Genomic DNA, 14,848 nt, shown 5'->3' on the forward strand with positions numbered 1-14,848 from the left:
ATAGCTTAGTGCAAGCCTAGGAGTTAGCTGACATTATGGGGTGGGGGTGTCAGGCATACTGTAAGTGGATTGGAGCTCTGTGGCTCAGGTTTGCTCCTAGCTAAGCAAGGGTGTGTGTCTGAGTCTGCCTAGCACTCTTTACATTGCCTAAGCAGGTGTGCATGCCGCGCACCAGGTTTTAAATGGAAAAAAAAGTTAAACCAGGAAATAGCAGCTCTGTGCACATTTGAGCACTCTGTTTGCACGGCGCGCCCCAGGGCTTAAACAGGAAAGCAATGGGAAGGGAAAACAGCAGTAGGAAGGTAATCTAGGAGAACTAGCATAGCTGGCAGGTGAAATGTATCAGAATCAGCCAATTGCACAGGCAGCAGACCAGCCCAGCCCAGAGCACTACTATAAAATATGCAAACATCTTCCCCTCTGGTTTTCCCCACACTCTACATCACCAGTATATACAAGCGGGGAACTTTTAACAAACAAAACAACAAAATGATAGAAGCTGCAATAGCTATCATACAACAACTTGTGGAAAAGGCTGAGGGTGGTAAGGATGTGAATGCTGTCAACCAACCCACAGTGAGGAGATGGAGAAGAGTGTACAGACCCAGGGTAACCTACCAGGGGCTACATGAGCTGGAGATAGTGGAGTGCTATAGGGTGGACAAGGACCTCCTACAGCACATTGTTGAGCTGTGCCGGCTACGCCTGACACATAGAACTAACAGAGGGGAACCAATCCCAGTGGATACCAAGGTATGTGTAGGCCTAAGAATACTAGCTACAGGTGCCTTCCAAAGGCCAACTGGGGATATGATGGGGATCTCAGAGGCATCAGCATACAGGGTACTCCACCAGTACTGGGATGCCATGTCAGCACATGCCGGTGAGCATGCATATTTCACCAACACCCGTGAGGCATTGGCCAGCAATATGCAACTGTTCCACCAAATAACAGAATACCCTGAGGTACTGGGTGCTATAGACTGCATGCACATACGCATCAAAGCACCACCCGGTGAGCGAGGTAGGGTCTACATCAACCACAAGGGCTTCCCCTCCATCAACTGCCGGGTCATGTGGGATGCCCAGGGCATAATAATGAATGTGTGTGCTGGCTGCCCTGGAAGCTATCATGATTCCCACATCTGGCATCTGACGCAGCTGTACCAGAGATTTGCCAATGGGGACATCCCTCACAGTCACCTAGTGGGGGATGCTGGATACACACTGGAGCCATGGCTGATGACACTCAACAGAAATGCACACACACCCGAACAAGAACTCCATAATGAGGCACATGCACACACCAGAATTCTAGTAGAGCATGTGTTTGGGATGCTTAAGTCATGGTTCCGGTGCCTGGACACATCTGGTGGAGCCTTGTAGTACTTACCAGCTACATGTACCCAAATTGTCATCATATGTGCCATGCTACACAATATGCTCCTGCAGAAACAGCTGCAGCAGGAACAGCACGGGGTAGGGCCACACAGCCCCCCACCATTGCCAAGGCCTGCACAGGCACATAGTGACTCAGAGAAGGAATAACCTGAGCCTGCCCCAGTAGGCAGAAGGAGGCATGCCTAGTATGCCCTGACCTTGGCAAAGAGTCAACGCATAGCACATACACTGACACAGGAGGGACCCAGGGAATAACACCTCTCTCTGACTCTCACATACAGTAAAAGGGATGCCAAACATGACACTACCTGTGCTCAGTCATGTGTAGGGTGTGTACTATGTGCATCCAACATAGGCAGCTTGCAGCACCACCCTCAATACTGGGACACCCACAAGGTAAGTGACTCACACATGCCAGTCAGGGGGATTCACATACCCAACAACAGTCGCAGCCAGCAGGACAGGTGTAGACAAACACAAATGCTGTGCTATGGCCTCTGAATGATGCCTATAGGTAACCCCCCAGGCCTACACAGACAGACTACAGTAGGTCAGGCAGTGGGACATTAGTTATGAAGGGTAGGAAGTCAGAAACTAATATGTAGGTAAATCAAAGCTAAGATCTGTAGTACATGGGTATGCCTCTAGTCAGCATGATAGGTTAGAATACAGAATGAAATGGAGTACCTGACATACCAGTACAGTCATAGCAAATGTGTACAAGTGTCAGCTGTGGCCCCCATCCCACGTAGTAATATAACAGTCAGGTGTCCCCCCCAATCCTGTGTAGAAATGTAGAAATAGTCAGGTGGGACCCCCATCCTCCGTAGAAATGTAGTAACAGTCAGGTGTGCCCCCCCAATCCTGTGTAGAAATGTAGAAATAGTTAGGTGTGCCCCCCATCTCACATGGAAATGTAATAACAGTCAGGTGTACCCCCCCAATCCTGTGTAGATATGTAGAAATAGTCAGGTGTGCCCCCCATCCTACGTAGAAATGTAGTAACAGTCAGGTGTGCCCCCCAATACTGTGTAGAAATGCAGAAACAGTCAGGTGTGCTCCCCCAACCCTACATAATTATGTAGTAATGGTCTGGTATACCCCCCCAACATGATGTACACATGTCGTAACAGTCAGGTGTAGCCCCCCCCCACAAACCTATGTAGAAATGTAGTAATATGCATATGTAGGTCTAACACCAGTAGAGCACAGATGCACATAGGTGGCCAAGGTAGCGGGATAAGTTGTAGCATCTGCATAATATGCAGGTCTATGTGTGTTAGTTTGGTGTGTGTCCCATATCGTGCGAGAGTGGTCGGTATGTATGCATGTTGAGGTAAGCGTGGTGGTCATTGCCTACTACCACTGATGACAGGAATAAGTCCTCACAACTGCAGTGCCATACACAATACACATCAGTATAACACAAGCTAGCAGTAAACCATTGCAAATGTATGGTGGTAATATGTGTCACCATCTGAAAGACTAACATGGCATGGCTGTTGGCCTAGATATACAAGCAGTACACATGGGAAAGTACCCCAGACATATAGTATATATTTTGTCACTGTGAAATGGACACACCCTTGGAAAAGTACATACAGGTATGCATCACATTATTTGGTCCTGTAGTAGGGGATACTGGTGTTGTCTGCCCAAACACTCGCAGATCACAAAGGAGGTAGGACCTGATGTATTGGGAAACAGCTGATGTACCTGGACATGCAAGCATAACTGGAATGCCCAATGCATATCTGTGTGTCAGATGCAAGTAGTGTCCATATCACACATGCACCCAGCTCATGCAAACACCACCCACAGGCACCTCTCTGGTCATATCCCTGCTGTGGGGAATGGGTACAGTAAGACCTCACCTGTATATGGCAATAGCGGAAGACTGGAGCATGCAGTGAAAGTGTCTCATGCAGGTGTGTCCCTAGCTGTAGGTATCACCCTGCCAACATCCACACCACCTGAGCAAGACTGTTAGGAGATATTGGCATGAACACCTATCACACCTACCCTGTCACCCCATGGTGGTCTGGGACTGTAGGACTGAGAGAATCCAATGACCTGCCACATCTGGCATGCAGCAACACCTAATGCCCCACAGGTGTCTCCCAATGGCCTGTGTCTCACACTACTGCCAATGCATGTTATGCCATGGACACCCAAATACAACATAACTCACTCCACATAAGCCATATGCAAGGCCATGTGGACAAACCACAGTAACATGTCCACCATGTCCCACTGCATGAACTGTGGACCAGCACTAACACACACCTGTGGTGGGGTGATACCATTAGGGAACGTATCAGAGAATGTATGCATAATGCATGATAAGGTTAGAATAACAGAGGGGGGTGGGAGCATGGAATGTGCAGGGTCAGACACCAAGCTGTGTGCACACACTATCCCTGGCTGCAAACACATACATGGGTGGCTAGACACCTGCCCATACACCACAATAGGGTAAATGTCCAGACCCATGACCCCTGCCCCTGGCTGACCTGTGTGAATCTGTACAGCTGTGAGGCATTGCCACAGCAAGATAAGCCCATACTGTCATGCTGATGGGTTTACAAGTATGGGATCCTCTGCCAGTACTGTACCAAGGTGCTGAACCAGATACACAAACACAGCACCAAGTGTCTGCAGCTCCCCCTCCAGAATGGCATAACTTACCATGAATACGTAGGTATCTGCCCACAATACCAGACACAGCTGCAGTCACCCTTGTCCCCCAAGACATCACTGTGAGCAAGAATGTCCACCTGACAGTACATAAGGACAGAAAACATCACTGTGTATAACAGTACATGTCTGAATATCTCTGCTAACAGCAGTACCATGCAGCTGAAGCAGCACAGACACAATCACCTACAGTACATACTATCCCCTGCACAGTTTGTCCCCATATTGCCAAATGATCGACAGATACCCTGCAGAAACAGTATGCTACCTGTAGGTGTACAACACAAAGGTCTGCACTGCAGTACAAACTACCTGGACTCGATCCACACATTCAATACAGTCGGGCATACAGGGCATGCTCACACACTTAAACAAATGAAAGCCATGTCTGCAAACACCAGTGGACCAGACATATCTGGCAGTCGTAGATGTTAGTGCAGACACTCCTCAGTATGCACCACTCATGCTTTGCACACACAGTGGATAGGAATACAGACATATATCTAAGGACAACACACTATAATAAGCCAAGGGTAGATGCACATAGATGTGTGGAAGAGGCTGACTGTGACAAGGAGCCATCCAGGCCTGTCCCACCCAGCACACAGCCAAAGGGCCACAACCACATGAGGTTCAGATGTCACTCAATGTAGATACTAGCCACCGGTGTCTATCAGCATTGCAGACTATGTGGTGCAAGTGCTGGGTTGTGCAATATGACTCTACAAGGAATTAGTCATCTAGCAGCTGTATACACGTACCTGTGAAATATGACCCTGTGTGTGCTCGCATGTGGTATGTCAAACTCTAGATGAATGGGTTATGGCCCATGCACACACACTGCCCTCCCCATAGCCCTACTATGATAAGCCTGCTGAGGTCATCCACTGTGAAATACACCTTTAGGAAAGTTGTATCCCAGTAATCTCCATGGTGCATCCTATAACTGCATACTGCTATAGTGTGATAAACTCGTTAGGTAGGAGTTCCAATTCCAGACATGGCAAGTGTGTGTGTGTGTGTGTGTGTGTGTGTGTGTGTGTGTGTGTGTGTGTGTGTGTGTGTGTGTGTGTGTGTGTGTGTGTGTGTGTGTGTGTGTGTGTGTGTGTGTGTGTGTGTGTGTGTGTGTGTGTGTGTCTGTGTAGAGTGCAATACTTTTTAGGGTAGTCACACTCCCTACATTTCAAATGTTCTAATTTGGTAAGGCTGCTGATGTCATTCACCTAGAAATACACCTCTGGGAAGGTTGCAGCCCAGTAATCTCTGTAGCGCCTCCCATAACTGCGTACTGCAGTAGTGTGATAAAATAAGTAGGAGTTGTAATCCCAGACTTGGCAAGTGTGTGTAGTTCTGTGTGTGTGTGTGTGTGTGTGTGTGTGTGTGTGTGTGTGTGTGTGTGTATGTGTGTGTGTGTGTGTGTGCGTGTGTGCGTGTGTGCGTGTGTGCATGTGTCTGTCCCTGTCTGTGTAGAAAGCAATGCCCTTTAAGCTACTCACACTCCCTACAATTCAAATGCCCTACTTTGGCAAGGCTGCTGATGTCCTCCACCTTGAAATACACCTCTGGGAAGGTTGTAGCCCAGTAATCTCCATAGTGCATCTCATAACTGCATACAGCTGTAGTGTGATAAAATAGTTACATAGGTGTTCTAATCCCAGACTTGGCAGTTGTGTTTGTGTGTAGAGAGCAATGCATTTTAGGCTAGTCACACTCAGTACAATTCAAATGCCCTACTTTGGCAATCCTGCTGATGGCATTCACTGTGGAATACACTTTTGGGGAAAGGGAGCTCCAGCAATCCCCTTGGTGTGTCCTATAACAACATCATGCTGTAGTGTGATATGGAACTCTGGTAGGGGTTCCATTCCCACACATGGCAGTTGTGGATGTTTTGTGTGTGTTTCTATGTCTGTGTAGGGAGCAATGCATTATAGGCTAGTCACACTCAGTATAATTAAAATGTCCTACTTTGGCAATCCTGCTGATGTCATTCACTGTGAAATACACCTTTGGGGAAGGGGCACTCCAGCAATTCCTGTGGTGCGTCCTATAACAGCGTCATGCTGTAGTGTGATATAGAACTCTGGTAGGGGTTCTATTCTCACACATGGCAGTTGTGGATGTTTTGTGTGTGTTTCTATGTCTGTCTAGGGAGCATTAGGTTAGTCACACTCAGTACAATTCAAATGCCCTACTTTGGCAATCCTGCTGATGTCATTCACTGTGTAATACACCTTTGGGGAAGGAGTACTCCAGTAATCTCCATGGTGCATCCTATAACGGCGTAGTGCTGTAGTGTAATATATTAGTTAGGTAGGAGTTCTAATCCCAGAAATGGCAGGTGTGTGTGTGTGTGTGTGTGTGTGTGTGTGTGTGTGTGTGTGTGTGTGTGTGTGTGTGTTTGTCATTCATATCCTGTGTGGAGGTGGTTGTGTGTAACAAATGGACTCAATGTTGAGCAGGTTTTGCAAACTTTTTATATGGTGGGCCAAGTATATATCACAATGTCCACCATACAGGGATAACAGATGTGAAATAGCAGAGAGGCTGGGGTGCAAATCCATACCCTAAATATGACATCAATGCCAGCGGAACAATGTTAGCAACCCTTGTATTACCCAGGATACACTCTCAACCCATGTCTTACCCACACACATACTTGCCTAGGCAACAGCCGCTATGTTGATAGTACCCTGCATATTGCCCACTGATAGTAACCATGGTGTGATTGCAGTGGGCTACAGAGGGCATGGCACCCTGTCCATCAGTCCAATAGGCATGTGCATGCTGACAGTGCACCTCCCCCATGTTCCCCACTGGACACCTGCAACACCTGTGGTGCCATCAGATGTGACGCACAAAGGACATGCCATGCTTGAAACACAAGCCCTGTATGGACAGATGCCACTGACACCAGGGAATACCGGTATCATGCTATCAATGTAGGTGTAGGGTCAACCTGCGGTCCATTAACAGTTCCCGCCACAAGGCCAGGACTGGCACATCTGATGATAACAATCTGTGTACACAACAAGGGCCAGACACCCCATGTACAGTTCCATATGTCACTGTACATGCATGTGGGAGGTGTGCACATCCCAGACACTGTCCATATCATGGACTAAGGAACACATACATGGCAAGCAATGCACAGCATTGGCCACATGCAATAGTCACCCAAGTGACTGGATAGTGAATACACTACCCACCTGTGTGGGCAACTCCAGACACTACACCCCTGAGCCACAATGCAGACCATTGTCATGTGGCCTGATGCCAAGGTATACCCATCACCTAGCCTTATATAGCTATCTGGCACTGTTGACCACAACACACCTATCAAGCAGTGCACCCATGCATGTCAGTACTGGCATCCGTGTCTGTGTGTGTGTGTGTTGGATGATGTGTATGACCACATTCACACTCACTACAACCCCCATTGGCATACTGAAGCATGCTGGCTGATATCAGACACCTCCACATACCCTTTGCACATATAACCTCCATATGACCCCTGTGGTGCATGTGATACCTGCAGAGTACTGTGTTGTGGCAGTCCCACTAGTGATGAGTTGTATTCCCTGCCCTGCCAAGTGTGTCAATGTCTGTGCATCCCTTTGAGAGTGTGGCTGTGTTGGCACTGACACCTGTTCATGCGGACAGGCACGTGTACTACACCTACCACATAGCTACCATATCCTTGTTGCAGATGTAACTCACCATCACATATATGTTCTGAGGGCTCCCCAACATGTAATCTATGTGGCGCATCTAATAACTGCATGGACATGTGATAGCACTACATAGTTGTCAGGGGTTTGATATTCTGTCCTGATAGGTGTATGACACGAACATGCTTAAGTTTTACTCTCCTACCCCTGGTTTCATAACTCAGATCCCCCTATTTTACATAATTCGTGTAATAACTGAACTTGACTTGATTCTAGTTGTATCCTCAACTAATATACCTTTTGTAATGACTTCCTTATAGTCTATTATTACTCTTTTGTGCACTGGTTTAGATTTTAGTTTGGCAAAATTATCTAGGAGCAATTTAACCTTTAGAACCCTATGATCACTGCACATCAGTAACAGTCATTTCCTTAGGAACACAAACAATGTCCATTCCGTGGCAGGCTTTTTTACAATGTGAAGGAATTTTGTTCTTCCTGAACATACACTGTACATAATGTCCTTACTTAATGTTGAATCAATATTATTTCAGTCTGTTTCTGGTAAATATAAGTCTCAAGTCACTATTATTTTCCCTTCCTGTGTTTCATGCAAGAAATGTATGAATTCCTCCAGGTCATCAGCACTTGACCTTTGTAGTCTATACACTCCAACAATTGTTACATGTTCCAGGGTTGTCTTTACTGTCACAGTTACACTTGCTACAGTACTGCAGTTATCGTTAATTATGCAATAATCACAAGTCTCATAACAATTGTTAATCCCTGTCATACTACCTCCACCTAATTTTTTTCTTGGAATGTTTTTACATTTATACTTTGACATAAGTGGTTTCCAGTCACTGTTCTTTAAGAATTTTTCATAAACAATAATAATATCAGTCTTGTGGGAATTTGGCAAATTTTCCAGTAAAAATAATACTAATGTTCCTAGCATTAACAACCATTAGAGATAAATCAAATGTTTCTATCTGTGAACTGTTAGATTTCTGACCTGGCAAAAATCCTGTCTTGTAATAGTTAAATATTGCAATATATCTGCTGCAAAAATTATCCTCAATTGTCTTGACAAGTACACACCATCCTGTCTAAATACGTGTTCCCAAAATTAGGTTAGGATGTTCAAAATATTTCCACTTTTTAAACAAGGTAATTTTTCTTCATGTAGTTATTTACCCCAAATTTATTCTAATTCAAACTGATCTGACTTGCCTTTCTATGTGTAATTTCTGTAAAATATATCCTGACATATGTGCAAGCTATGTTGTCTAAGAGAGCTGTAACTTCCCTACTAATATTCAAGAGAGTCCTTGCAGATGAGATATCATATCCAAGAATAAAAAGAGTTCCAAATGTCCTTACATTAAGGCATAAGGCCTTACTTATATCCTGTATTTTTGCTTCTGGCAAGCATAAACCTATTCAGTTTTGATTATCTTCTTTGCAATTTAAGTATCAGTTATTCTAATAATTAAATCTCCAATTACTAGTATATTATTTCTAAGCATATCTGAGGAAACTACCACTTCTAATTCAGTACTATCTGCTCTCTCAGTTGTTAAAAGGAGTGATCCTCCTCACCATTAGTCTTATTAATCCCACTGTTTTCATTGCGTATTACATTTGCAAACATACAATTCTCATCCAGCTGTCTTTGTACTCCCACATCTTGAACCATGTTGTCATCTTTGGCTTTTCTCCTCTTTTTTTTCTTACAGTAATGCTCTTCGATCCTTCCAAGATCATTCTAATGCTTTCCTTTTTGCCTGACCCTTGCTTCTGTTTGCTACATTCTCTGTTGGAAAAACTAGGACTTTTTCTGTAGACTGAATGTTGTCTGATTGAACACTGTTATCATTCCCTGTAATCTGTGTTACAGAATAAATCATGTCCTTTTTAGTATATATTCTCTTTGCATTCTAGACATTAAACAATTACTTTTTTCCTTGCTATTTGTTTTTTCTACATGCTATGAATCCACGGATTGAAAATACTTGTATCCTGAATTCCAAAGTTATCATTGGTAGTATCATGTTTAATAGGGGTTGCGTGATCTTTAAAGCAAAATAGACACTTCCTTTTCTAAATGTGTCCCATTTGCACTTTGCCTAATATTAGTTTTCTCATCAGCTCAATCATTAATATATGCAACGACAGATCTGATGTTGTCAATTTTCATTCATTCTTGACAGATGGGTTCAGTTCTGACCTCTAGGAACTGACTTGGCTATTATACAGCTCATGCCAGCCAAAAACTCTCGAGCTAAGGCTCTACCACAATGCCCTCACTCCATTACCTCAGATTTCGTTTGCCGCTCTGGAAGTTAGACACATCAGCCGATACTCTCAACTAAGTGCTTTAATTATTGTTTTTTACTAGTGCTTTCTGTACTAAAGTCTATAGTTTTTAGTATATTAGGTATTTTCTCCTTTTCTGAGCGTGTAAGTGTGCACCGTATTAATCTACCCACCCCCGTTACATAAAGGTATTTCTCATTACCATCATTGGTAACTTTTCTTTCCCCTCTGTCTCTTCTTACCTTTTTGTTAATTCTTAGATAATATCACTGGTATCTTTTCAAGTACATTTTGTTATACCATTGTTGGTAGCCCTTTAAAAAAAAAAAAAACCTTTTTCTCTGCCTTCTGTCTCTTTGGTGTGTCAGTGAGTGTGAACTTTGAATGGCAGATAAGCCAAAAGGGGCATCTGGATTCAAACAATGTCAGGACTGTGGCAGAAAAATGCCCAATTCTGATGGGCATCTTTCCTGCGTATATTGTTTGTGTGCAGCCCATCTAGATACTTCATGTAAGATTTGTCAGGGTTTCAGTGCCCTTACATTGGTGGAGCAATGTAACAAACTTATTTTAAAGGGTTTGTTAAAATGCCGTTTCAAAGAAACCATCTCTAAGCAAAAGCCTGAGACATCTAAATTGTCAAAATCTGAACCAAAAAGGAAAAGCCATTCTGTGCCAACCTCAACATCAGCACAAGACTCAAAATCACGAGTCACCAGTTCCATCTGTGTCTTCAGAACCAAGGACAAAAGTACCTAAGATGACTGAAAAATTATCTTCAGCACCGATGGTTCAGTCTTCATCAGTACCGAAGGTGACTGCACCAATACTGACTACTTCGGTGTCAGCCACTGCTTCAGCGCCAATGACCTCTTTGGCACCAACAATATCTTCTTCAGCAGCTTCACTCACCTTTCTCTCAGTTCCAGCTTCCCCCTTTGCACATCAATTTATGGTGCCAAAAGTCAAGACATTTATACCTCAGAGGACTAAGTATTCCCCCTCTTTGGACCCATTCTTTGGTCAGCTCACCAGCCCTTTTGTTGATAGGCCACAGTCTCCCTTGAGAATGTCGATCCTTTCTTCCAGAAGCCTTTCTGAAGTGGATGTAGTTAGATTGGTGGACCAGCTTTTGGCAGCCAGAGGTCTCCCCGCACCTACACAGACGTCTCTCCTTCCCAGAGCCAAGGTATATTCTCCAAGGACTCCACCAGACCTTCCTCCTTCCATGGTTTGGAGCCCACCACTTCGACTTTCCCAGTACCAGCTTTCTAAGTGCCAGTGGTGGAACTTACCTCAGCACTGGGGTCATCTTTGAAGTCCTCAGCACTATTGGTGCCATTTCACACCTGGGAATTTGGTTTGACTGTCGGTTCTGAGGGTTTCTGTATTGTTCTGGTAGTTTCTATGGTGCTGGCTTTGGCTCTCAGGACCATGGCAGTTTTGAACCCTTCCCCGGCTCCTGTTCTAGATGGCTCATCAGAGTGGGGTTTGACCCCAGTTCCAAGGTTGTCTTTCTCAGTTCCGGGCTACCATCCTTCTTCAGATGGGCCTGCCTTCCAGATTATGGAGAGAGCCTTAACTTCAACAGGCTCCCAGCTGGATCCTTTTACGTCGGAGTATCACTTTTATGTATCCTCTGGTTCACAGCTGTCACACTCTATCATGTCTGGACAGCAGGCACAGGAGTTGCAAAACATCCCTGTTCAGGGTCCCACCTCTTCAGAGTCATCCTCAGAAATTCCCACTGAGGAACCATCCCATAAGAGAACTTGTAAGAGGAAGCATCTAGATTCTCCAGAAGAATCTGTCACTGAAGACACAGATTACAATGAAAGGGAGAGCTCCCCCCGGTCACCTCCTGAAGATGTCTCCTTTGGAGACATCCTAGAAATCCTGAAACAGAGGGAAAGATTGGAAGTCGTCAAACCCATCCTCTGAGGAATCTGTGTTCTTGCAAGCTTTTTGTGCCCACCCATCTACTTCTTGGGTGACCTCACCCACTGCCAATCTACTGATTGTTCAGTGGATGTGGAAGACTCCTGACATCATAGAGCCCATTCCCCAGAGATCAGATAAAATTTTGACAGCCCCAGAAGATCAGTCTCATTGGACAAAGGGTCTAGCAGTAGATGCCATGATGGTGGTGGCAGCCACCAAAAATTAACTCACTGAGGAGAGTTCTACTGTCCACCCTCCTAACTGAGAGTCTAGGTCAATGGACAGGTTCAGGAAGCAGGTCTTTGTATCATCGACCTTTGCTATTAGATCCTTGAATTTCATGGCACACTTTACTAGACTCCAAAGGGATCTGATAAATAAGCGTTCAGACACCCTTGTTGAAGCTGTGTCTGATGGGGTACAGGATAAGGTTGCCTCACAGCTTGCTAGCCTGGAGTCTATGTCAAATTTTTCTATGCGGATCATTGCTCACATAACCAAAGGAATATCTAGGGCAGTGGGTACAGGCATTGCTATATTCATCAAGCCTGGATGTGTTTGTGTGACTTCACTGAGCCTTTCAAGTCTTTCTTTGTCAATGCTGCTGTTGATGGTTCTGCTTTGTTTGGCCTGAAAGTTAGAGACACATTAGCCAGGTGTGAAAAAGATGGAAAGACCCTTTCTGCTGTTGGGGTGTTCATTTTCCCACTCCTCAGTGATCCTATTCTAGAAATCAGAGGAGTGGAAAAATGTCATTCAAGAAATCATAGGGACTTTTTCATGATACACGTGGTGAGTACCCCCCCCCCCCCGGGGCATAGGGGGAGCTCCACTGGAAGACATCCTACCCATGGCAGAGAGGGTCTGTCTAATAAGGGCTCCAGAGAATCCTTTACCGAACTACCATACCAGCGCTCCTGAATGGAGGCCTGATTGCTTACCTCTGGAAGCAGTCAGGGGAAGATTTTCACTACACCAAACAGCTTGGCTCACAATAACTTCAGATACTTGTATGCAGAGAATTATTATCAGAGGTTACCACATTCCCTTCAATCTCTTACCAAAGTTCCAGAAGCGAATCCCCAATGTTCCACCCAATCAGAGGGATCTAGCAGCAGTAGAAATTCAAATGCTACTCCAAAAAGAATCATCCAAGAAGTCCCACCAGACCAAATAGGATATGGATTTTACTCGAGATTCATTTTAGTGCAAAAAAGACAGGGGACTGGAGACCAATTCTAGATCTCAGCCTACTGAACAAAATTGTCCAACAGACAAAATTCGGGATGGTCACGGTTCAGTCTGTTCTTCTCTTTCTGGAGAAGAATGGATGTGCTCTATAGCTCTTCAGGACATGTATTACCACATAAAGATGGACAAATGCTCCAGAAGATACCTCTGCTTCTGGCTAGGAGCCAGTCATTACCAATTCCAAGCACTGCCCTTCAGTCTCACCACAGCCCCTAGGGTAATCAGGAAATGCATGGCAGTGGTAACAGCCCACTTGAGACTATGAGGATTCTGAGTGTTTCCATACCTGGATGACTGGCTCCTCACCGCCCCCTACAGGTATCTACTGCTTTATGGCACAGACGTCATGCTGCAACTTGCTGAGGTACTAGGCATTTCAATCAACAAGGAAAAGTCACAATTGTCTCATACACAAGACCTAGAGTTCACAGGAGTAAGACTAAATACAGTTTATTGTGTAGCCTCTCTCCTCCTCCACAGCCTGATAAAGCTAAGGTTGCAAGTTCAAGCAATCATTTCCCAAAACAAAGTTCCTGCTCACCTGGTACTTCAAACTCTGGGAACCATGGCAGTGACTATAACATTAGTACCCCTAGCAAGATACCACATGAGGCTGCTTTGATGGCTCTCGACATCCCAATGGTGGATTTTAACTCACCCGATGTCTCATCCAATCATGAATGAATCAGTGCAAAAAGGATTTATCCTGGTGGATGAAGTCAGAAGAAAATCTTTGGGGTCACACCTTTTCTCCCTCTCCGCCCGTAGTGACCATGGACACTTCCCAAATAGGGTGAGGGGGCATTATCTGGGAAGGACAGTCCAAGGCACTTGGTCTCCACAAGAGGTCAATTTGAACATCAATATCCTAGAAATGAGGGCAGTGCCTTTAGCGTTGCAAGCATTCCAGTCTGTCCTTCTTTTGGAGACATTTGCAATCCAATTAGACAACATATCAATAGTCTGGTATATCAACATGCAGGGGTTGCGGGCAATGGGTACAGGCGTTTCCATATTCATCAAGCCTGGATGTGCTTGTGTGACTTCATGGAGCCTTTCAAGTCTTTCTTTGTCAATAATGATGTTGATGGTTCCTCTTTGTTTGGCCTGAAAGTTAGAGACACATTAGCCAGGTGTGAAAAAGATGGAAAGACCCTTTCTGCTGTTGGTGTTCATTTTTCCACTCCTCAGTGATCCTATTCTAGAATCAGAGGAGTGGAAAAATGTCATTCAAGAAATCATAGGGGCTTTGCTGTCTCATCCGCAGGGCTTGGTGCATCCCAATCTCCAAAATCTCAAGCTGATGGCTTGGTATCTCCAATTCCAGTAATTGCCAGGCAGAATAACTTACCCTCTCCAGTACAAAAGATTCTTCTGGCTTCCCATAAACCATCCACTAGGAAACTTTACCTTAGCAAATGGAAAAGATTTTCAATTTGGGCCTGTACAAACAACATAGATTCCTTTTCAGCATCAGTTGATAAGGTCCTGGAATTTTTAGTGTCCTTATTTGAATCAAGAGCCTCTACTTCCACAATTAAGGTTCAGTTAGCAGCAATTTCCAGTTT

This window comes from Protopterus annectens, chromosome 1.part1 (genome assembly GCF_019279795.1).
Source record: "Protopterus annectens isolate FY-2018-M chromosome 1.part1, PAN1.0, whole genome shotgun sequence".
Lineage (NCBI taxonomy): Eukaryota > Metazoa > Chordata > Ceratodontiformes > Protopteridae > Protopterus > Protopterus annectens.